A 27,128-nucleotide genomic window follows, 5' to 3' on the forward strand; every position below is an offset into this window, starting at 1 on the left:
TCGCCTGCTTCATTCATTGGCATTTTACCTTAGCCTCCCCAGTGGCGGAGTGGATACGATAGTCGAAAACTGGTAGTGCAATTCAGGTTCAAATTGCAATTGAATGGGCTGACTGAATAGGAAGTTTCGTATATTTCCCATGAAAAATATGAATATGAGTCAATTTCTTTGATAAATTATCTACGAAAACATCCCTTTCTTTATACAAAAGCCTTCATATGTTTACCCTGTCTAAATAATGCAATCCATTTAAGCACATAACTTTTGGGTTGTTCTGCCATATTCAATTGCCTTATGCCACGTTGCATATTCTTACTAAGATGAAAGGGTCGCAAAGCTGCATCTGTCGTTTTTTTGCGGTAACGTATCCTCAAGAGTGTTTCATTACACTGTGACATCATTCGAATGCTGTCCTCGCAGTTCATTTTGTAGTTGACATTTATATGACGCGTTCTCGGGTACAGAGCTGTATTTTTGATATAACTGTGATTAAAATTTTTGCAGAATAACATTCGTTTAAATGAAAACCTTTTGGAATATCTTCTGTGTTTGGTAATCGCAGTACCATCTGTTGCAGATACACAGAAATAATTATTTTTCTCATATTTTTCAAATTATCTTATTGCTAATGAAGTTTTGTAACTGAAATATTTAGCAAAGGTAACTGTTTTAAGTCATTATACTTTTTATAAATATTTTTAAAAGTTCCTGTGTGGGCTTTTAAAAAATAATACATATAATGATTTGTGTTTTTTAAATGAAAATTTTGAAAGATATCATTTTATAAAATAGCAAAAAACATTAAAACAATATATTGGGTTGATGTATTTTCATTATTTAATGTTACTGTAAGTTTGCTGAAGTTATATTTACCGTAACAATAACACACTGGGAAGAAAAATTTCAATGAACAACTTAAAAAGGTATTTTATGTTCATTGTGTGAAGTCCAAAGAAAATAGTTGGTTGGTAACTCAGGGTCAACGTTATCGCTTATAGTCCAATGGGTTTTCCTTCGCTACGCAGTAATATACAAATTTTTGCATGAAACCCTTTCTTGGCGAAGGTACGAAAAGATGTCATTTAATGGGTTGTGATGAATGGTCAGCAGTTGGGAGAATGGAAACTGGACCGATAATGTTCATCACATAAACTATTCCGCTTAACATCATTGCCATGCGGACAGGTAACGAAAGACGAGGATATCTGATATCTAACAGATTTAATAAGGTATATATCCCACGTCTTCCGCTATATGGAGATATTAACACCTTCCGTGATGTGCCTAAATACGCTCTAATGGGAGTATATTACTCGTATAAACAGATTCATACATAAGTTAAAAGACTGAAGATGTTCTGCTCATATACATTAGCTTTTTGCGCTTACAGAGTAATGTCTAATATTATATATATGACTATATGATCTATATACAATGTATACTACAAAAATGTACAGTGCACTTAAAACAAAATTCTGAAAGCTTTCAGTTTTATATCACGGGGCATTTTTTTAATGTTTTCTGTGTTACCTTTATATATTAAGTATAAGCCTCCGAGACGGGTTAAGTGGTTAGGGGAGCCTAACTGCGACACCGAAGGGCCCTGGTTCGAATCCCGGAAAGGCAGGGATTTAAAATTGTTTGTCCCTTCAGAGGAGGTAATGGTGGCTGCCTATTAGGTGCCTCCACAATAAAAATGACCACTTTTTCTAGCTTTAGTAGTGCCCAACGCCGTTATAGGCAAGTGCCTACCATTGGGGAAGGGATAGTAAGTATAAAGTTCTTCGCACTTAAACATAAAATTCAGTTCAACAGCAATGTCGCAAAATAATTTAAAAAGAGCATAAGAATTTCCGATACACAAGATCACACACTGGAGAATATATATATATATATATATATATATATATATATTTTCGTACAGTGTTGTTATTGCTCGCTTTGAAATTGTTCGGTTAATCGAAAATTCGTTAAAGTTTTACAAAGTATGAAACAGGTAATAAAATAAATTCCAAATTTGGGCTTCCAAATGCCCATATTCGAATGGAGGACTACGTTGTTCAAAATTGGATGTCTCTAGGTACCGTTGTTTTTCACAGGGCGAGAAACATACATACATTCATGTAGATTCTTCATTATTTAATTTCTTTAAATATAATGTTGACTCTGATATTTCATGACAACAATTTGAAACGTGATTCAAACTTTTAAATATTTCGACACAAAATTCCAATGCGAAATTAATAGCTCTTTGGGCTAATAACTAAATTAAATCGCTTACTAATAATAATTTAATTAAACATTGAAATTATACACAAATTATAAACCTTCGATCACTTAAGCTGAAAAGTAACTTTATTGCTTAGATTAAACACCAACCCATTTAAAGTTTTCAGTTGAAAAGGTTCTTTCACGTACACAATTATTAATAAAATTATATCTAAATATTTAAAATTATGTACACACATCTTATAATAAAAGCACATGTTATAATTATTATAACCTAAGGTAAATTTTGAATTACTGTGTTTAATAGTTAAGTGTCTATGCTATTTCTTAGAGTTTTATTTAAAGTTCTTTGGAACTTGTTCTATTCGGATTATTACTTTTGAACTTTATAGCAGTCTTCCTTCTGTTTGACAAATATCTTGCCCCATAGTTGAAACTGTGTTGATTGTATTGCAGATGCTCTTAATTGATGCGCTATATTATAATAATTATTATAACCTAAGGTAAAATTTTAATTACTGTGTTTAATAGTTAAATGTCTATGTCATTTCTTAGAATTTGATTTAAAGTTCTTTGGAACTTGGCTTTATTTTAATTTATATCTTCTGAACTTTTGCGTCTTCCTTCTTTTTGACAAATTTCTTGCCCATAACTGAAACAGTGTTGATTTGTCTGCGCTGACTTTCGAAATCTAACTTATGGAGTCATTAGGTTTTTTTTTTTTTTTTTTTTTTTTTTTTTTTTTTTTTTTGTTTGTTTGTTTGTTTGCTATTGACGTGAAAAATGATCAATTCATATTCAATCAGATTCCGAATTTGTATTCGATTGAATTAAAGTGTATTTCTGAATTTTCTTTAAAATAATTTTCTTTTTGCTTTGTATTAGATAAGACATTTAACACATTAAAGGCGAGAGTCGTAGTACTACGATTTATCTCGACTGTAGCTTAAAGGCGGGAGTCGTAGTAATACGATTTATCTCGACTGTAGTTTGCGCATTCAAATCTCGCATGCGGAACTTTACATTTGTATTTAGTATGTTTTGTGGTTTGAAGCTGTTCGGTTGTTCAAACTCTACTTACAGTAAATTTTGAAATCCTTCAATATGGTTTCACGTGAAAATAACGATATATAAGCAGACGATTTGATGGACATTGAAAAGGCACAACCTGGTACATCGAACTCGGCACCACAGACTCCACGATATAACATTGATCCGCCTGGAGATCTTTCGCTAAACATCAAAAAGCACAAATGAATTCGGATAGAAAATAAAGGCAAAAAGCTATATGCAAAACGAAACTCCGTAGTTTGTGCGGCACTTAAAAAAAAGAAGTTGACTTGCTTCAAATGCGAGTTTTGCAATGCACCTCTTCACCGTGGCGAGTGTTATCAACATTATCACACTCATAAAAAATACTAGATTCTTCTCATAAATATGTGCTTCAAAACATTTTTTGTAATTAGTGTTTAGTTCTTTTTTAATATTTCTTGTAGTTTTAAGAGTTTAAATAAACTTTTTCAAGTCTAAATTTTTTTTTTATGATTATACAAAATATCGCCCGCTCTCGGACGAAAAACGAGGCGAAGCGGTCGCCGCGTTACCTAGCATACTTTCGTCAAGATCCTCCGCCTTTAATGTGTTAATACTAGTTAAGCATTGATAGAAAATGATTAAAAGAAGATCCTTTCTTTGACTAGATAAGATCATGGATGAAAGAAACAATTCAATCATTTTTAATGTTTTTATGCAGCTATTAAATTTAGCGCTCTTTCTTTTTGTGTTAAGGTTTCTTCAATTTCTTTCCCTTAAAACAATCTCAAATGAATAGATCAGTCTTCCGTCGGATGATGCGGTCAGATGGTGCGGCCATCAGTGTACAATGACGAGCCCAAACTTCATAATTGCATGTTACTAACGAGTTACTAACATACTTCGCATATCTGTAACGAGTAAGTTTACTAATACAAGTATCCTCAAACAACGCAACTCAAAAAAGCATTGGTACACGATTGGTTTCTTAAATTTTAATTTCTTTTTTTATTCAAAGGTATTCATGCATTTACAAGACTCATTGAGAACGACGTATGTGTTCTCAATGAAATTTATGTTTCCTCTTAAACGACTGATCAAAAGAGATGTTATCTTCCACTTGATTCAATTTTAGTTGAAGGTTTTCATAATACTCTTAAGGTATACGCATAACAAGGACTTTTTGTGTGCATATAATTGAAACAAAAAGTAATTTATCATATTTCTTTAAAAGAAAGTGTTTATTTAATGATAATTTTTATTTTGATTGCATCTTATGTTTACGTCTCACAAATTGTAGCGCTTTTAAAGAACAAAAGTTTTTGAATCATATCTTCTGCTTCTCATTGCATTACTAACAGTGATTGCATTAGAATTTGTATGAACGACCTTGAAGATTGTTTTCATTTTAACTTCTTCCTACAATATTCAAGAGAATGGAAAGGACGACATTCTTCCAAAACTATTTTTTAGGAAAAGGCATTTTATCTTTCTTTTAGTTGGAAGACAGATATAGCTAAGTGAAGAATATGAAATTTTTGCTGGAAGGTAGAAATGGCTCTGAGCTTAAAGATATATCTTTCCTATTTTTGAAGCATCTTTACTTCAACTCGTCTTAAAATTGTCAATGAAAAGAGGAATTCCTCTTTTTAACTTCAAAAAATCGTAACCTTTTTTAGCAAGGCAGTTCCGATCGTCTTTGCGATTGATAAGTTGTAAGGTTTATCCTAAGTTTTTAACATTTATTTTAAGCTACTTTCCTGTCCATCCTAACTTCAGCTTACAGTTTCCTACCGGAAAGTGTTCTTAGAATCGTGTTTAATGCAAATGAGTTAAGTCGAAGTTTCACTGACTTCGAGAGAGAGTCTCAGAGTTTCTGACTAGCGCGCAATTGCTATTTTGCTTCGTCTCTCTAAGCTGTTACCACGCTCGGCCATATTATGGGCTCTTGATAGCTTCGCCAGCTAATTCGATATTTAGGGGCCAACTGTTTAGAATTTTGAAAGCTTCGGTTATATCTCTTTAGTTAAGCATTGGTTAAGACTTATTTCTTACTATTTTGAGTTCAAGCCCAAGTGGAGGCTTTGCTGATTCTAAGAAATGATATAGCCCTGTGTGTTGATATAGAAAGCGGCCATCTGTTAACTCTTATCTTGAGCAATAAAGGGTAATTAACCCTTCTCGAGTTTACGTCTGTACTGAACTAAATCGATTATCGTATTGCTGTCCACTTCGCTTTGTTGTTTGCTTTGCTTTGCACTTCACATTTAGTTGTTAGGTAAAAGGGTGGAACCCCGTTCCCCAAAAGTAATAATTTTTTTTTCACAAATCTAAAAATCATTTCAATACTATTTTAATTACATGGACGTCCTGTCATTCTACTTTTTCTACTAAAAGACTTTCAGTTCTATAGGATCTTACCAAATACTTTAACCTTTTTGTCAGTAATGGAAAATAGCCTATGGCTAGCTTCTGCGTTAACAATACTTATGTTGACTTTGATATAGAATCAGTTCTACCAATCATGATACTCAATGATTTTGAAGATTTATGGTGGTGTGAAATCTGAAATATAATTATCACTAAGTACAAATGTAAATTCCAGTTTTACAAATATATTAATTAATTATTTTAGAGTTTTCATATAAAGTTTCAATGTAATGTTATTGATCAATGGTTGAATTCTGCATCACTGCTGCTTCATTGAGTAAAAGAAAATACTGTAAATCGTGCTGTGAAACTGTTGTGAAGCAGTTAAGGTATGTGGATATTTAAAGTTTACCATAAGTGTATAAAATTAATTTTAAAAACAAAATTCTTTTTGAACACCCAGGGCTGTTATCTTTGTATTTTGAATTTAAATTATTTATAACTTAAAGACAGACGTAAAAAATTAAACCAGTAGAAGAGAAGACCGCTTTTTTATTTATATTGCTAGTACAGTAATTAGGATTTTTTGGTTTTATGTGATTATGCCAAAGCCTCGAGGGCTATCTGCCTAAGGGGAGGGACGTCTTCGTCCAGGACTTTTTAACGAAAATTGGCTAGTATACACGTTACACATAGGGAAAACTACGAAAACGCCCATGCAGCCAGCCTGTTCGCGGTGTTCAAACCTCCGACCGAACTACCGGTATTCAGCGAATTTACCGCTCGGCCGCTGGGGGGCTTAGAGTCATTAGGTTTTTTTATTATGCTGAAGAAGTGAAACATGAGCAGTGCCATCACCGGGATTCGAACGTGGACGTCTCAAATACGCGCCGAGGGTGCTACCATTACACCTCGAAGGCATGAAGAAAGGAGAGAGAAAATACCTTATGCACTGCCCCGTTTAAAGGATGACTAGGTATTAGCCCTTCAATGCATGATTTTTTATATTTTTATTAAACATTTTTTTTTCTTTATGGTCATGGCTTAAATAAATATGGAAAAATATTTAAAAAATTATTTAAAAATTTTTATTGGTAATTTTTGAATTTTTAGGTTTGATGCATATATGCATCGTCATTCATTTAGCACTAAAATGTAAACCACATGAAAAATCATTTACAATAATATATTTAATAAATATTGGCATAAAATACTTAATTATTCATTGTTTTTAGAAGATATTGATTTTAATTAATATATTATTAATACTCAATTCTAATTAATCGTATTCAGACTTCATAAAAATTAAAATTGTGATGAAAATTTAAACAAAAATGACGAATCAAATATTTTGTACATGTGTACTTATTGTGCAATTTGTGTTGTATGGAAAATTTCGAAACAATGTCTATCCTTATTTAGACATAATGCTACAGGGCATTTTTCACATCCCATAAATGTTTGGAATTTGCAATTTGGCATTTTACAACGAATGCGATTTTCGTTCCATATGGGAACATGTTGAATTTTACCCTGTGTGACGCAGGTTGGAGGAATGTTTGATGCAGGACCTGTCTTTTCCCATTGTATTCATTTTGTAAAAGACCGTTCGGTCGTCCACGCTTAGGAACTGAACTTTCACCCATTTTGCACAGTCCTAATGTTAGCTCAACCCCAAAGGCGCCCAGGTTTAGCAAATCTTTGAGGTTGCTCCATCTGTAGAGACATTCTTTTGTACAGCAGCCACGCATTTATGACCGCAAAGTCGTAAAAGTAGTAAAAACCTCATATACCACTTTTTTTATCTGAGAGTTATTTTGTATCTTTTAATGTGGCTATCCAGCAAATCTACGCCCCCATATGTTGGTTGCATCGTTTCACAACATTTGGACAGTCCACAGTAACTGTCTCTTTTTTTCTTCCTATCGAATCTAGATATCTATTCAATGGGGTGTTTCTTAGCAAACGTAGACAATAGGAAAACATTCTTATTGTCTTTTCACACTAAATCACATATTTCATTTCCACCACAGTATTCAGTGCTTGTTCTCCTGGACTCTTTTTCAGTTGCTCTTCTTCAAGGAGTTGAAACCTGGAATTCCGTTCCTGTGCACAGTTCTCAAACAAAGAATGCATCATCAGCTAAACAATTATGTCAATTGAAGTATAAAAGTTGTCGAAATACAATTTGAAATTTTGATTTCGAGGAATCTCCCTACAAAGTCTAATCACAGCATTTACACTGGTGTCCAATTCTGCAGCATCTGCTAAGCGATTGTGAGGTACATTTTCTTGGCCTAAGAATACCTCAAAATTATCAGCAAATCCATCGAGACCACATAAAAATAGTTTAAAAACAATTACTCAGTAAATGAACATACATAACAAACTTAAAGGAATTTTCAATACAAACAAACAATATACGAGTCTATTCCCCAAAAAAAGGTCTCCTATATTTTTAGATATACAAAGAACCGTTTATTTTCTATAATTGCTACATGACTTTAAAGATTGAAGAATGCTTTATTTTTCAACATAATCGCCATTTCGGTCGATGCATTTTTGTAGACGCTGTGGCAGTTTTGCAATGCCCATGTCATACCAGCTTGCCGCCATGACCTTCAGGAAGCGTTGAACCTCATTTTTCACCTCATCATCAGAGCAGAACCGCCGTCCAGACAAATGTTCCTTCAACTTAGGGAACAAGTGGAAATCGTTGGGTGCCGGACCTCCCTTAAAAGGGGGGAGTGTATAAAGTATTTCTCTCGCCTTCTTAGCACGCCTTCGTGGTGTAGTGGTCAGCGCGCTCAACGCGTATTCGAGAGTTCCGAGGTTCAAATCCCGGCGAGAGCATTGCTCACCATTTCTCTTGTTCCAAAAAACTCCTAATGTCTCTACATAATAATAAAAATTAAAAAACAAAAAAAGAATGCTTTGTAATGCTATTTTAGAAGGAAAACTGGGTACCTCTTGCGCGACCGAAGTACTGAAACCTTTCAGATTTCTTTTCCCTGAATTCGAAAAGACAAGATTCTGGAGACGGGGGAATTCATATTCGAACACATTTAATTCTTGAAGTTTTATCATGATATGATGTATTTTTTCATAAATTATTGAAAGTTTATACAGCTCTTGTAATCATTCTCTATTTTGCTTTTCGCTTTCTGTTGTTAGTACAGGAGAAAGCCCTGTATTTAGAGAAAAGTAGGTAAATGCGGCAGTAACAGCTATTTAGATATGTAACGGTATTTGAATTTAATATAATTTGTAAAGAATCTCTTCGGAAAGATAATTTTGCGCCCTTAGCAACATAATTGCCAAAGGATATTTACTTAACTTAAACATAGTAACCCGTTCCATAGAAATAATTGATACCGAAGTAATTTTTTTGTTCTTAATTTGAATATGATTTCTAAAGCTCCTTACGGAATTTTAATTATTTTCCGGAACATTTGTTAAAATTATGTTTTTAGCCTTCTCAGGCTTTGTTTATTTTACTCAAACTCGATGAATAATCTTATTTCGCATGAATTGCGAGTCCTATTTTTAGATTTCAGAAATAAAAATTGACATAATCTTGTAAAAGATTTTTGTACCGTGCATGAATGCGCAAGTAATTGCTTTAATACTTGAATAAAAAAATATTTTATATTTGTTTCGGGAAATAAATTTGAAAGGTACGGTTATTCCGAAGAAGTTCAACGCCGGAATAATTAGATTTAATATTTGAAAAAGAAAAAACTAAATTTTCTTTCCTCTTTTAAATTTGCTTCTCGAATTTAAGAAAATAAATAAAGTATTTATTATATTAAAAATATTGCTTTCTCGTGATAAATATTTGTTTTATTTGATTGGTTGATTGCATTCAGGCAAAGCATGCGAGAGCTATCTATCAAAAGAGACAGAGTATCGTGGAGGCTGTGTTTAGGGGTTTGGTTTTGGTAGATTGAGGCAAAGCACCCTACGGCTATCTGCCTAAAGGGAATGATGCCTTCGTGGAGGGTGCTCCTAGAGTAACTGGCTTATATACACGTTACACATTAGAGAAAACCGCATAAACGCCCAAGCAGCCAGTCCGTTCGCCTGGAATCGAACCCAGGTCAGAAATACCAGTGTTCAGCTGTTTTACCGCTCGGCCGCTGGTGGGTGCGAGATGCTTTTAGGAAAAACCGGCCTATATACATAAGAAAAACCTACGAAACCTCCATATGGGCAGCTCATTTGCGGACCCCATTATAAGGTATTTTCTTCCTTCTTTCCGCATGCCTTCATGATGTAGTTGGAAAGATATTTGACGCATATTTGAGAGGTCCAAGGTCCGAGTCCCGGCAAGGGCATTGTTCTTTTTTCAAGTCTCCAGCATCAACAAACTTAATGTCTCTACAAGTGGTGCCCGAGCTAAAAGAGTGGTAGACTATAAATTCTTCATCACCAGAATTTGGCTAATAATTACTCTAATTCCAAATCGCCTTTTAGAAGGGGGTATATAAGGCCAGCAATTATCTTTTATTTTTTACTAATAGTTAATTTTTAGTGCTTTCCTGTCTTTTCATCCACGCTTTTGATATCAGAACGTAAATGAGACAGCGAGCGTTTATTCTGATTAAGGAAGAAAGAATTGCTATTTAAGCGAAAGTTACGCAAGGTATTTTTAAAGTGTGTTCTGCCTACTTCGGGCCACGTTGTACTGTAACTATTATTGATTTGATTCTGTGGCATTGAGTGTCATACGAATGACACTCAACGCCACAGAATCAAATTTGAATCTAGTCATTCAGCTTGTCTCGCTGGTTTTCTGCAAACCAAAGCCTTTCTGTGTGTTACTTTATCCTGTGAGCTTTTAGACTAATCTAATTCCATTAGATTTTAATTCAACATAACTTGTGCAAGTTAAGACAGAACTGTTGGCTTGTGTAAACCCAAAGTGTGCGATTGTTATTTCCTTGTTCAAATAAAAGGGCTATTTACACCTTCTACTGACTTTGCCTGTCTTTAGTTTAAGACAAGAGCATTATTCCTCTGTAGACTTTCTAGAGTTCACTAGTTTATGCTACCAAAGAAAGTTAGATTGTACAAGGTATGTTCTGTCTTTATGACGTAACTGGAAGACGATGCGTATTTGAGAGGTTTCGGGTTCGAGTTATGCTCATTTTTTCACATTTCCAGCATAAAAAAAGACCTAATGACTCTACAGCTTAACAAGGCGTTTCACTTTTTCTTGCTAATTATCTTTATAAATATTTATATTATCATTGTATTTAACAAAGTTGTGTCTAATGACGCACATTACACTTGAGACCAAAGCAGTAATAATCTTTGATGATTAAATATTTTAGTGTTTTCGCATAACTTCAGTATCTTTAGAGAAATCCTTTTAGGCCTCTATAGCAAGAAATTATAATCTGGGGAGAAAATTGCTGAACGAACATTGTGATGAGACAAGGGGCATAGGATAGTAATTAACACAAAACTAGGTGTTAGTAAAACCAATTACCATCTTATCCAATTATCATCTTAAATACCACACGGTGTCATAGTGAATCGAAGTGATAAAAATCATAGCGCCAAATTGATGAAATCAGAATATCTGTGTCCAGTAGCAATAGAATGAACCTGAGAAGATTTGACTCAGCTGCGTACAAAGTCTATTATTGATGCTATGGTTAGAGATAGAGTGTGGGGTTTTAAGAAAACAAAATGGTATGAGAAAATGTTTTGTGATCATTGGCAGTTGATAGTACTTACTTACCAACCACCAGCGAGTTGCTGTACCGCCTCTTATATGACTAATTAGTGGAGCATTCAGTTTTCGCTAGGCCCAGCCAAAATTCTCTATAGAATATTAAAATTTGGTGCGGAATTTATTAATTTACTTCAGAAGATGGATATTTGTGACCTGCGGTTATTAAAGAGACCCTGTCAAGACATTGACTGTGCTGAATGAGGATTTTAGCAGTGTTTTATGTATTGTGATTCTGAGTTTACCGAGAGTGTTTGCTTTAGAAGTCAGTGCTAACTTGGATATAAGAAGTTGATAGTACTGGAAGAATTAGTTGTAAATAGTACTGAATATTTCCATGTCCATCTTCAAGTGTTCTGTACCAGTAATAGGTACAAAATTCCAAGCAGATATAAAATGATGCTGTGTATATAAGTAAACTGTACATGTGTTTTAATGACCACATTTTCAGCTCTATACACTGATTTGTATTTCTCAGCGTCAGCTTCAGTTATCAGGCAGGACTATACATAAGTGAATTGTAAGCGAACGATAAGTAAGTGAATAATACTAGTAACTGCCATGAATGTGACGAGCAAACGACAATTTTCTTTTTAACAAACGAAAGGAAATTTATATATATGTCAATTTTATACATATGTTTCGTATGTTTTCCCATGTCTATATATATATATATATATATATATGATTTCTTCAGTTTCTATTAAAAAGTCCCCATAAATGTAAGAATAGTATTCCGGAATTTCAACTTGGTTGAATAGCATCAGTTTCCAAATTCGAAGAAAAAAGGCGTATGCATCGGTGTCTTGGAAATGCTGATGCTCTCTAAGTAAGTCACTTTAGCGAGGAAAATTAATTAAATTGATATCATTATCAAGTGCCATAAATAAATGAGAGCAATTTTTCTTCGAACAGGTAATGCTGTCACCTGGTAAGCTTCGAAAGCTGAATAAGGAGCTGAATATTCCTTACAAGCTAAACCAAGATGCTTGTAGTCTATTTTAAGTCGATGGCTTTTAAGGGTCGAGAAATTCAATTAAAGCTTTGATGAAAGTATCGAATAAAATTTAAGAATGCTCGAATTTGTAGCGCGAAATTAATTACGCGAGCTTTTGGACTTTTGTAATTAATTTGAAGTTTAATTAGAATGTACATCTGTTCCCGAGAAATTTATTATATGAAGTTTTGGAAAGGCTGCTGCTCGTTGTTGCGGGTTTTCGTAATTGCATTTTCATGTTAAACAGTATTTTAGAAAAGCACGCGAATAGATGTCTAAATTTGCTACTATTGTCACTTATCACTACTATTTTTTGAATAAACTTCATTGCGGAAAATCGTTTAATCTTTTTTATTTTTATATTTATCTTTTTATTTTATCTTTTTGTTTTTATCTCGTTTATCTTTTTGCTGTTAAACAGTCGCAGAGGAAACAGTGAAGAATTTAAATTTCAAAGGTTTCCACAGCTTGATTCTGCAAAATATTTTGAGTACGTATATTTTTAAAAAATACTTGTCATTAGCTAAGGAGTATTTTGCGAAATGCCTTAGCGACAGCTGAACTTTAGTCGCGACTGAGAATGCCGCGAATTCTTTTGGTAGGATATTAATTTAATGTTTCTGTCGTAGATTTTTTAAGTGGTAATTTGGAAATTTTATAGGCCACGCTTCGTGAGCGTCGCTTATTAAAATAAAGTGAATTAAAAGTAAAGAATATGTTACCATTGGGAACAATTTGTGCATCAACATTTATCTGATAAAGAAAATTTAACGTGAAAAAAGTGCAATTACAAAAGTCTGATAGCTTTCAGATTTTAGTATATTACGCCCAAAGGGGTGTTTTTTAACATTTTGTGTGGTTACCTGTATTTATTAAATATCATGCTCTTCCCACTTAAAACATAAAATTCAATTCAACACCAGTATCGCAAAATAGTTTAAGAAGAGCATATGTTTAGAATTTGTAATATACAGACTTGCGCGCCGGAGATTTTTTTTTTTTTGTACAGTGTTTCCATTGCTCGCTTTGAAATCGTTGAGTCTGTTAATCGAAAATTCGTTAAAGTTTTACAAACTATGAAATAGATAATAAAACAAATTCCAGTTTCAAAATCTGATATCTCCAGGTACCGTTGTTTTATCCCAATGCGAGAAACATACGTACATTTATGGAGATTCATTATTTAATTTCTTTAAATATAAGGAAGGGCTATATTTGGTGGCAACAACCTGGAAAAGAGAAACGACGTTTTATAGTCAACCAACACAATGCCAAAATGAAATTAATAACTCTCCTGGACAAAATGCATCTCTGGGCTAAAAAATCTGAAACTTTCAGATTTTATATTACACCACAAGGGACATTTTTCTAACGTTTTTTGTCTTATCTTTTGCATGCTCTTTGCTGTTGAATTGAATATAAATTCACAAAATAGCAATATCACAAAACACCACAGCAATATCACAAAATACCACAGCAGTATCACAAAATATTTAACAACATATCCTTGGAATTTTCGAGAGACTGAGTTGCGTGCTGGAGATAAAAGTGTTATTTTCCCTACAGTGCTGCCATTCCTCCCTTTGAAATAGTGGAGTTTCGTTAATCAACAATTCGTTAAAGTTTTTAGAAATATGAAATATATATTAAACTAAACTCAGAATTGGGGATTTCGCTGCCCAAAATTGGATGATTCTAGGTACCGTTGTTTTTTCACAATGCGAGAAACACATAAATTCATGCAGAATCTTCATTATTTAATTTCTTTAAATATACTGCAGTATTCTATTATTTGGTGGCAATGATTTTAAACGTGAAAGGTCGTTTTATAATGAACCAACGCAAAATGCCAAAACGAAATTTTGGGCTAAAAAAATCTAAAAACTTTCAAATTTTATATTACGGAACAAGGGACCTTTTTTAACCTTTTGTGAGTTATCCTTAATTATTAAATAGCATATTCTTCGATCTTAACGTGCAGAAATTTCTATTCAACTGCAATACCACAAAATATTTAAAAACAGTATATCTTCTGAATTTGAATAAACAGTTTCGCGCGTTGGACATAAAAATGGTTTTTCCGTACAGTATTCATGAAACAAGAAGCACTGTAGAATTAAAAGAAATACATATATCAAAATATGTAGATATGGATGGAAAATGGAATGAGAAATGTAATTAATTTTTCAAATTTTACGTAAAACATTAAGACCAAAATTATTCATTTGGTCTAAATGTTTTACGTAAGATACGACCAAGATTCTTCTTCCTAACGATTTCGCACAATATTAAAGGTTGGAGGGGAACAGGTTATCGGATATCCATTAAGTATTACCAACCTTGAATCACCTTTAATATTTCTTTCAAAATATAATAGCCCACCAGCGGCAGAGCGGTAAAGTCGCTGAACGCTGGTAGTTCGGTCCGAGGTTCGAATCCCGCGAACGGGCTGGCTGCATGGGCGTTGTAACCATGTGTAACGTGTATACGAGCCAGTTTCCCTTAGAAAGTCCTCCACGAAAGGCATCCCTCCCCTTAGGCAGATAGCCCTAGCGTGCTTTGCCATAATTAAATACACACACACACACACAAAATATAATAATATTGTGAGGGATTCTGTATTTATTTATATATTTTTAGTAGAATTTATAATTAAAACTGTTTTTTATTCCCATGCAATGCAGCACGAGACTTATTTGAATAGAAAGCTACGCCGAAAATATTAAAATACAGGAACAGGCGCATTTAACATTTTAATAAATAGATATTTCGTAATTGTACTCGTTTGCTATCCAGAAAAATCGAGAAAATACCAGAATGTTCTGGTGCAGGATTAAAACGCTTATAAAACCCGAAGAAAAACATCTCAAATTGCGATACTGTACGAATATCGTTGAGGAAATTTCAGCAGTTTTGTTTTATTTGTTATGATAAGAATAAATTTTATTCACTTTTCATCGGACTTCTGCATTCAATTTATTACGAACCCGTACGCACTCAACAATTATACTGTTTATCAATCTCAGTCCTATATAATGGGTTACTTTGTTTTCTTCATTAAGCCAGCAGAGGTATTCCATGCCAGTTAAGTTAGATTGCGAGTAATGCATCTAAACAACAGAGAGAACGATACCACTGTAATCCTTCTCTGATAACAATGCAAAAAATACGATTCATAGTCTGACTTTCAGTCTGATGCGGTATGGAATCACATAAGACATTTCGATAGAAATATAAACTAAGTCTTTCTCATTATATCAGCAACAATGCCACGCAGTTTTTAAAGACTTTCGTCTTTCTAATGAAATGGTCTTAAAAGTTCAATTTCCATCCAATATTTCACCTATATTCAATTTTAGTCAATTAAATGTGGCAAAAAAGGGATCATGATTGATCAGAAATCAATAACGCGAACAAACACACAAACAGACATCATTCTTTATATAGAGAGATTTTGTAAAACTTACAAATATTTCATTAACAAATTCTACGATTTAACAAACGAAAGCGAGCAGTTGCAACAATTTTCGAAAATATAGCTTCCAAGCTTTTTACTTCCAACGCGCAAGACTGTTGCCACTCGTAAAAATGAGAGAAATTAATGTTTTCAGAGTTTTTAATCATTATCTCGGCTGGTTTAAGTCGTTCGAAAATGATAATTTCTTTAACTTATTATAGTAATATTACAATTACGAAATATTTTTACACAATGTATCTGAAAATACATAAAGATTAGACAATACCGGTGAATAAAAAATAAAACATTTCGACGTATTCTTTTTATAATATAACGTTTATTTTACTTGCTTTGCACGTGACGCTGTCATTTCTTCTGTTACGTATTTAGAATTTTCACATTGTTCTATGTGTTAAATTAGACAAAATGAAAGAAAATTAGAAATGAAAGTTAAGGACCTAAAACTGCAATAGTGTATTACAGTACAAATGAAAAAACTGGCAGTTTCACTCACTTTTGAGTCGGATTTGCGCAATGCTTATTAGGTCCCACAAAATTTTAGTAAATATTGTGTGGTTCCTGGCGTCACGAAAAAAAATCTCAGTGATAAAAACGGGTCGCGAGGGAAAAAAGTTTAAGAAGCCCTGCTTTAGAGCATTTGGAAAGGTTCAATTTTCCATTTCCTCATTCTTTCTCTGTAAATTCTTATAAAACTTGCATTTTTTAAGAGAGAGTATGAGAAGGCATTACCTGGTAACCCATGTTACATCGCTAGTGTACCCCATACTCTTAGCTGTGCCTGTAACGAAACACCTTGTATAATCTTCACAAAGACAACAGAGTGCTGCCACGTCTAACACCGGAAAAATGAAACAGATGCAATAATAAAACTTTCTTGTTACCATATCTAACACTGGGAAAACGAAATTTTCTTTATACTTCTATATCAGTTAAAACTGAATAGTAAGTCATGGTTCAATGTTCTGGTTTCAGTTCTGGAATAGAGTTATATTGGGATATGTTTCCAACAAGAATTTTGATAAAAGGTAAGATTAAAATTAATTAGATATGAAAAAATAATCATACAATTATGATGGAAATAAAAAATTGAGGTATATTGGACATTTACTGTAAAATTTAATGTGTAAAAACTCAATCTCTTAAAATTCGGGACATTTATAATCCCAAAACTTAACACATCTATAAAATTACTACTATTTGACAGTCTTAAATGGAGGCGTTTTCAATGTAGCAGCCAGTTAAATTCTTAGACTAATCTCGAAGTATTTTATTCCTGTTTCCCCTCATCAAATCTTGTCATCTGAATTGCAGTCCTCGCATCGGCAGTCTCAGAAGGTGGCAGAGTCATTAAGCAAGTGAGATTCAATTTCCTGCGATTAATTATTCTGCTCCGAGCAAAAGATGAAAAAAATTCAGGCGTGAATGTCGTGAAAAGGATCAGTTTTAGTTTGCTTCTTATGAGATCTGCGTGATAGTATTTTATGAGAGAACTCGAGTGGGAACACGCGTCGTTTTATCGAATAAAAAGAACGGATGGCTTTTGTATTATAGAAAATATAAATGCAAGGAAATTCTAACGAGTATTGTAATCTCGAAGTATTTTTGATTACAGAAATATTTTGTAGAACAATACAAATTAAATCAAATAAACTTAAAAGGTATTTTCTCCCTTTTTCCAACATGCATTCGTGGTGTAAGCACACTTGGCGCATTTGTGAGAAGTCCGAGTTCGATTCCCGGCGAGGGACTGCACGTTTTTAACATATTCTGCTTCAAAAATCCTAAGGACTCTACAGTGGCGCCCGAACTAAAAGTTGGTGGATGATGATTCTTTACCACTAGGATTTGGCGATTGGGTCCCCTAATCCCCAGTCGCCCTTTGAAAGGGAAAATATGTAACATATTTTTTCTCTCCTTTCAGCATGCCTTCGTAGCGTAACGGTAGCAAACTCGACGCGTATTCCAGAGGTCCAGGTTCGAGTCCCAGAGAGGGCATTGCTCATTTTTCATGTCTCGTGCTTCAAAATAACCTAATGGCTCTACAAACTATGTTATTTTACCTTTTAATAGCTCATGTTATGTTACACTACATTAGCATTAATTTTCTGCATACCTTCCATTTGCCAATTTCTAAAGCACTAGCCATTTGATATCCCACGTACCATAAGATCGCTTGATACAGTTTTTCAATCACCAGTAATGAATTATTTGTTCATGTAAATGCGTAATTTAAAAAAAAGCAAAAAGGGGGGATTTCATAGGGAATTTATGCATTCCCTCGCTTTTGCTGTAGTCATTGTAGTGATTAGCACTTCCATCTAGCTTTTGAAAACTTCTGATTCGAATCCCAACAAGCATATACAGTCGATGTTTCACGTTTCGAAAACCCTAATAGCGTCTATACGATGACTGCTATTTATATTTCTGGCCTTGGCAACAGTACGTGTTTCCAGGCGACCGCAGACGATTCCAATCGAAAATTTGATACTTTAAACCAACTTCTTCAGAACGTTTAGCCTTTTTAGCAGGATTTGTGATGTTTACAGTAAATTGACAAATTCATTTCGGACAAAAAATGGAATTGACTCTGGAACATTTTTATGCCATTATTTTTCATAACTTTCGACGTGGATTCTCAAGAAACAAGAGTGCTTCGAAGAACTTAATTCTTCATACGGTGATAAAGCAGCATCTTACAACACTGCAAAAAACTCTTGTAACGAATTCAGTCGAGATGGACGTTCGCTCGAGGAAGAATTCCGTGAAGATCGTCCAAAATCGGTTATTGTGCCAGAAAAGCAAACGCATCCAAGCAAATCGTTACCTTCTTCGGCATTACCTGCCATGTGGTTACACTTACGTTACAGCAACGCAGAATGGGCGATTCCGAATGGTACACAACCATTTGTTTGCCAGAAGTCATCGGAGAAATTCGAAAATAGCAGAAGGAACGAATTATTCTTCATCATGACAATGCGAGCTGTCACACGTCAGCTCAAAGGAATTTTTGACGGACCAAAACATCGAATTGATGGGACATCCGCCGTACAGCCCTGATTTGGCACCTAATGATTTTCGTTTTATTTCCCCACATCAGAAACAAATTCCTTGTTCAGCGATATGTGACACCCGAAGAAGCGTTTGATTCATTCGAAACGCATGTTTTGGAGTTACCTCAATCGGAGTGGAAAAAGTGTTTCAAAAATTGATTCAACGCATGCAAAAGTGTATTAATCTTCAAGGAGAATATTTTGAAAAACAATAAAACAAATTTTGATCATAGACATTTGTTTTTTATTATTAGGCCAGAAATATAAATAGCAACCCTAGTAATACTAACCCTAGAATTCTCAATTATATCTCTGCAAATTTGAATATCTACAAATTTCTGATTATTTGGATCTTCTAGTTCGTAACGTAAAAACATTGAAAGTATTTGAACCCAAACTTTCAAAAGATTGGATTTGCTAATATCAATTGAAACATTCATTAAAAAAGAAAATGAAAAGAAAAGAGGGAAGGGAAAAAAAGAAGATACCGATTGTTGAAATTCGTTGGTTTAAAATCCTCGTCATTATCTGTTGGCTTTTCTAAGAACCACAGTCCTAATATTCCGAAAAAAAATTCATTCTTTGATATTTGACTTTGATTTTTGTTAATTATCGAAATAAGTAATCTTTCTTCTTCCTATACTTAAGCTTTTAAAATGGTTTATAGAAATATAAAAAATATGGACTTTTACTCAAATATCTTTTGCAAATTTTATTGAAAAACTGATCCTGAGTATTTGAGAATCTTAATTATATACCTTTTTTTTTTCAAAATCTTATTTGTGATCTCTTAATGAACAGAGATGTATTTTTAAAAATTGTATTTTTTAACTTTTCATTAAACGCAGGTCTCAGATTTTGCTTTCTATTAGACAAATTTAAAAACTAAAAGATTGGTTCCCCTTTCTTATGTTGTTATTCTAATTATAATTCTAGTTTTTATGCTATTATTATAATGTTCTAATAGAAAGAGTTTTATAGGAAGATTACAGACTTGAAAGACTAACTCATTAAATAACTGGTGACAAAACAAAATGTTTCAATTTTATAGTTTTTCAACTCATTAATAAGTAGAAAATTGGTATGCTCGGAATAGATACCCTACCACGCGTCTTGTGAACTATCGCCTCTGAATCAAGGTCAAAAACAAACAAAAAACTAGTAATATTACCATACTAAAACTTACTAAAATCGGTAAGAGATAAATTATTAAATACAAAGATGTTATATGTATGTATTTTTATTACATTACCAGAAGGTGTACTACGTTATCAGATTATTATATTAAATTACACAACCTTAGCAAAAGAATACATTGATGTGGACCTGAAAAGGTTTTATGATATTTCTTTATTGTCCTCATTGCATAGGGTGATCATAAAAAAATTATCCAATGTGTGACCCCCCTATCCGTTATCATTTCAACGCCATTTGTGATTTTTCAATGCCTTGATCAATTTACGCAGGAAAAACGTGGGTGGTGCCACTCAAAAATTTTGAAATGTTTTCACTGTAACCGTAACCATGAGAGCTCTACTGTTTTAAATGATTACAATTTCTAACCCATACGTTCAAATAAGAACATCTGAAATTCCATTTCTGTTAATTGAACGGATAGGCATCTAGGGATTTATATATCTTTGAAACTTTTTCAAGACCACCCTGTATTTTAAAGGTATTTAAAAGGCAGCTCAAGCGATTCTGTTTGGCATCTGGCAACTGAAGGAAATCCTACGTCACATTTGTCAGTTATCGCGATTTTACTATTATAATCAAATATAAAATAGACACTGAGTACTTATCTCTTTTTCTTTTTTTTCATTCGCACAAACACTATCCTGATATCTTTCAACATGGCCAAAAATTTGTCTCCGTTTTTGACAGATCACCCTCACAATTTAGTAAGCCGTCTTAGCAGCATTGCAGTTGTTGTTTTTCACATACCCGTGCAGTTATTTGTTTAAGATGACTCTATAGACATTCTATCGTGTGAGGGTCAGCGCTGTTAAAATTACCTTGTTTTAATCGTTAATGCTTTATTCTTAAAAAAATAGACGTGCGTAAGTTTAATAGAAATAGCAATATTAAGTGTACCTTTTCTAGATGTCCGCCGAAAACATCGCGGCAGAAACATCGCGGACGAAAACTTCGCGGAGAAAACAACGCAAGGCGAGAACATCGTAGTCCAAAATATTATGGGAGAAAAGAAAGCAAAGAGAAAATACCGCAGTTCTAAAACATCCTGGTAAATATCGTGGTTGAAAATAAAGTGGGTTCAAGCACTTCGCAGTTTAAAATCATCGTCTCAAATACAAAATCATTATCCAAAAATGCACTTACAACTTTTAAAACCTGAAAAACGCATATGTGCAATGTTATCGTCATGCGATGATTTGTAGGTACTTTGTATTTTACCACTATATTTTCAACGATGATGTTTTTAAACTGCGAAATTTTTCAACCGCTTTATTTTCGACCCCGATACTTACCACGATGTTTTTAGCACTGCGACGTTTTCTCTTTGCTTTCTTTTCTCCCACGATGTTTTGTACCACGACATTTCCGCCTTGAGTTGTTTTCTGCGCGACGCTTTCGTTAGCTATGTTTTCATCTGTAACCCCTTTTCTATACCGTGAAAATCTTTACCACCGATTTGTTGAATTAGATATTTCCATATAATTAATCCACAGAATGAACAGGCCACAATAAAACGAGTAGTATACTGTATTTGAGAATAACAATAAAGCCATGACTCAGAGTTATACTTAACATTGAGAGGATATTTACATTTGATTCTTCGTTTCATCTCTGGGGTTTTCAACAGTCTAAAGCAGCGATTCTCAACCGGTGGTACACAAGAGAAAAATAGGTGGTACGCAAAGAAGCAAAGTGTTTTTTAACTATTCAATTCAAAAATATCGTGAAGAAAAAAAAATGATAGAATCGAAAAAAATCGAATCGGAAAAAAAAAAGAATTTTAAGGCATTTTAAATAAAGCTTTTAAATTTTTATTGTCTTTTTGTACAACCTATTTGCGCGAATAAGGATTTTCTTTCAAGTTGTGTTTAAGAAATAAATACGGAACAAAATTAAGAGAGGGTCCTAACTTACGGTTAAGACTAAGTGAAATAAGACGAGACGTAAAGAAATTGATCTCTCTTAAACAGGCCAAAATTTCACAATACATTTTAGAATTAAAGTATTATAACTTAAATTTTGATAATTAAAGTGGTAACCCATTTTTAATCTTAACATTTTTTATGTGTGCGTATTTAATACAAATAGCTAAAAGGTAGCGCAAATGGCAAAATATAGCTTTTTTATATTTCTATTGACAAACTGATATATAATCATTTTAAAATGCAGTGGTGGTATTAAATGTTTTTAAATTTTTGTTTAGATCGTTTGCGTTAGTCAAAAGGTTGAAAACCGCTGGTCTAAAGCAAAACAAAACTCCTCCTAGTAAAAAGAAACTGTTAATATAAAAGAAAAAAATTCAAGTCAATTCCTACTTTAAAGAAAAATTTTATTTTAGTTAAACATTATTAACATTTTTTCGTTTCTACATTATCAAGCTGGTGGTAGTCTATAATTCCTCATTCTATCTATCTCTTGTAATACTTCATTATTGAAAGGAACCTTTCCGGTGAGTTTCGAGCAGGCCAGTTCTTCAATTCATATTCCATCTAACAATTTCACACGACAACAGGCGACATATGCTTGACCTGCTGCGAAGAGTTTTCGTCCTAGATATATTACTGCATAATCTACAGTGCTATTTATTTTAATAAGCTAGGGACATTTTAAAGGGTTGTATTTTAAACGTATATTATTATCACGTTAACACAGAAATATGGGAAGAATTTTTGCTACATAATGGAACATTACATCCGCTTCATCTAACTCTATAAACCTACGATTCTTTATTTCCAATCACTTTAAAAATCTTCCGAAGTCTGTCTTACAATTGCCACTTATTTTTGTTAGATATTACAATCCTACTTATTACAGTCATGTACTATTATTTATCAGTTGTTATAGAATTAATTTTACAGCAGGTGGGATTTCCTAATATAAACGGCCATTATTTGTAAGTCTTGTAATATATTTAAAAACTCTGATGTGTACACCACGTGACTTCCTTCCACGGAATATTAAATTATACGCATTTTTTCTTGCATTTCATTTAAACGTGTTGGACTGAATTAAATCTACTTCGTCGATAATGCATAAACCACAATAGAGTCATTGGACTCTTTAAAATTCACTAGATTTGTTTACCGCAGCGACACTCTGGCGCTAGATTCACTTAATAGTGTTACACTTCCTGTTTATTATAAATCAGGATGCATATAAATTTATATCATTTGAAGAATTGTCTAATTGTTGCCACATGTTCTATTCAAATACTATAATATATATCTAAAACGATGTATAAAAGAAATTAAGCTAACAAAATAAAAAAGAAACAGTTTTTATAGACAATTCAGTATTTCTCATTCAATTAATTCAGGTCTCACTTCCCGACAAGGCAAAAATACATAACAACTCAAAATATCTATATTAACAATTACGAAGTAATCTGAAGCACTTATTTCCTCGAATAAATTCCAGAATGTATTAAGCATGATTTAATTCGCAGTAATAAAAGAAGGCATTATCTTTGTTCTTGCGAAGCTTAGTTTCTCTAGATTGGCAACAAATCCGCTATTTTGCCAAGTTTAAAATGTAAACAAAAATGTCCGCCATCGCAAAATTCATTAGGCTTAGCTTCCCTTGGACAACTTTTAAATTGTTGATAACTCCACAAATATTGCATACAGATTTACTAAAGGCATAAAAACCTTAACAAGAAGATAAGATCAATATAATTCAATCATTTTTAAAGCAAAAAATGCACAGCTTACAAACATATAAGAGTAAAGAAACTGAGATCACTGATCCGGGTAACAGAGTGGATATATATATACATATATTTATATAAGTTTTGGTACGGCCGATTGCAATTAAAATACGAGGTGCACATTTACATGTTATAGCAGTCCTATATACTAAATTCCAACGTTCTGAGGCTACTCGTTTTTGATTTATGCGAGATACGTACGTACGTACATACGTATGTACAGACGCCACGAAAAATTCTCTTCAGAATTCATTTTAAATCGGGTTTATATTTTTTTGGGGGGAAAAGAGTCTTTTATTCTGTCCTTACATACAGATGTCATGCAAAAACATCGTTAAATTGCATTCGATAGCGGTCAAAATGGATATTTTCGTTCAAAATATGACGCCTGAAAAATTATCGCGACTACAATACTTTTTTTTACTTCGTAAAAGGAAGTAAAAAATCATATCTTTAGTTCCGATAAACAGGAATAATTAAGTAGAAATTGACTTCAATATGTGAAAAATTGTATTAACGTCAAGTGTCATCCACTCAAGTTTAAAAAATTGTATTTGAACTTGAGTGGATGAATAAAAAGTTTTTTTATTAACGATTGAAAATTTGTACAAGATATAGGAAGAGGGTGAGCTAATAGTAGGAATTTAAATACCATAGCAGGGCCAAAAGAGTTAATCTGATGATTTACCATCAGTTGGATGTGTCAGGTGATTCATACTCCTAACCAAAGGCAAAGTAAGTCACCTGTTGTATACATATTATTTTATAGTTTGGAAACAGGTCATCTGTTTCGAAAAGACCGATATATCTGTAGTTAAATGTATATTATAAACAGTAACGAATTAGCTGGAACATGCTAATACCTAAATTCTGAGCCAAAGACTATTTCGATCTCGCAATCGAAAACAGTTAATTGAGGCTATTGCATAGTTTATGCCATCGCACCTGATGCCGGAATTGTTGAATATTGGGCATGGACCTTAATTCAAAGGTAGTTTGTTCCGTGATCACTGGATTATCTATGCATTCAAAACTATAGACGTGCATATTCTAGTTTAGTTTTAAATGCACTGATGGTGATTCATTTGCAATAAAATATGTTCTTAGAGAACTAATTACATCTTTAAGCCTACAAAAGGGAATGGATTTAAATGCTTATTAAAGCCCTAGTAATTTAGATCCTCGTTAAATTCTGAAATGGTATCTGAGGGAACAGCTGTCATCTTCAGCTATCCTTTTAGAATGAATTAAAACAGCTCACATGATAAAAAAATAATAAGCACATATTAAATAAAACATATATTGCTATAAATAACTAAACAGAGCACTTTTATGCCTGAGTTTAAAGTTGTGCCAACCTGTATGTTATTTTGTATGCATAGAGTTATAATTTTGCAGATATGTAACGTGATTTTCTTTATTTTCAGAATTTCCGCATTTGTTCTTCGAAAGGAAACGCCTAGATACTACGGTAAATTCGTTTATATTTATTCGAAAGTATTTTATTCATTTTTGTTTACAGACCTACTATAAACAGTGTCCACAAAAACCCTTACTGGACTGAATTTCTCTCCCTCTTTTTTTTTTTGGGGGGGGGGACCAGTTTTGAAACAAAATTAATTTTCTACTATCAGTGTATGGTTTAGATGTTTATATATATATATATATATATATATTAGGTGCGTAGTTAGAGAGATAGATGCAGAAACCAGAAACTTCCAGACGTGGCCATTTCTAAACAAACTTTACTCCATTATAATTTGTATCAGCTCAATTTTTTGTAGACAAGGCGTTTATCCAATCATAGATAAATGCAATAATTTTTATATAAACTGGTTTTAAAAGTAAGACGTAGGCATCTCAGACTGAGAAGCGAAGCAGCGCGGAGGTGTTAGCACGGTAGAAGCTAGGGAAAGGAGCGACGTAGTTGTTTTGCAATGAATATTCATACTAAATAGATGCGGAAAGCTCACGAAGCTGTGATTGGTTAATATTAGCTTGTTAAGTAACATGGAAAGATTTCGAATTTGGGAGAACATATGAATTTAGGGGGAGAACATAAAATCTAAAATAGTTAATTTTGAAGTCACCAATTATTTCTTAAAACAAACATTGTATTTTGTTATATATATATATATATATATATGTGTGTGTGTGTGCGTAAAATAAAAAATATGTAAATAAAAATTATAAATTAAACTAACGGTAACCCCTTCATTCTCCCTCTCTATTCTAAAAATCGGAATAACTTCCCTAGATAACATCATTTCTAAATCAATCTACGTGGTATGGCTTGCATAACGCCGATGACGTAACAAATCGGGAATTTAAACTTTTAGAACTTAAACGGAAACATTTCTCTTAGCAGCCTGCCATATTGGATAAATGCTCAATTTTCAACTTGAACATCTGTACTGCTTGGTCGCTGTTTCGTTGCGCTCGCTACCTATCCCAATAATATCAAAAATGCAAATGTTCTTGAATGCGCACGAGAGTGCCAAGTGAACAGGGCCACAAATGTCAGTTGGAAATAAGAATGGAATTAAAATCTCCTCGACTGTCAGTCTCTCTTCAGTATGGATCTACATTACCACGCCATCCAAATTCCTGCCGTTTTTTAGTTCTAAGTTTGTTTCTATTACAGTGTCCATATATCAGTGGGCTGTCTTGATCATGACTGATATATAGACGGAGAGAGAGAAAGAAAACCGAAACGTATATGTAATAATGTTGCATTTCGTCATCCGTGATGAACAGTGAGAATTTTCATAGCAAAGAATGTTGATTCCACAATGAATAGGAAACTGGCAGCCGAGGCAGATTAAGTCTTCATTTTTGTAATTGACATTTCTGGCCATAAGTTGCAACAGGAAAAGAGCAGAGCAAAATAGGAAGAAAGGAACGGAACGTTTAACGGAAGAAAAGCAGAAGCAAAAGGAAGCAGTTAAAAATCGAGTATGGAGGCTCACCAAAAGAAGGTTTTCGTTTACTTTGCTTATACAGAGACACTTTTATTTCTCGAATTTTTACTTCAGGTTGTGAATTAATTAATATCATCAAAGTTACACAAACCAAAATATAAACAGAATATCAAGCAAACTTGGCAGACATACCACACCTAGAAGATCAAGTGAACTTGCAATGGAGGCAGATTTAATAAGAGACAGTCGTGGCAGGTTTAAAATTTCATTTTTATTTTAATTCACATTGGCAAATAACTTGGCACATTAATGTGGCAGAAAGTAACATTAACATATGTGACATTGCGACAAGAATTGAACAGCGCAGCAGCAGGTTAGTTTGGGTTTCAATGCCATTTGATTGGATAA

The 27,128-nt window shown here is 33.3% G+C and overlaps 1 protein-coding gene across 2 annotated transcripts in view; it reads left to right on the forward strand.

Annotated features, from left to right (window-relative positions):
• Window positions 1-27,128, forward strand: part of Dgk (diacyl glycerol kinase 1) — a 911,622-nt gene that overhangs the window by 465,729 nt on the left and 418,765 nt on the right. For both annotated transcript variants that reach the window (XM_085814117.1, XM_085814118.1), the window contains one exon: window positions 25,227-25,270. The gene's annotated coding sequence lies outside the window, so the exon portion shown is untranslated. The remainder of the gene's footprint in view (window positions 1-25,226; window positions 25,271-27,128) is intronic.

Source organism: Stegodyphus dumicola, chromosome 3, assembly GCF_044657685.1.
Source record: "Stegodyphus dumicola isolate Sdum_Otavi_A_Nest chromosome 3, ASM4465768v1".
NCBI classification, from domain to species: domain Eukaryota; kingdom Metazoa; phylum Arthropoda; class Arachnida; order Araneae; family Eresidae; genus Stegodyphus; species Stegodyphus dumicola.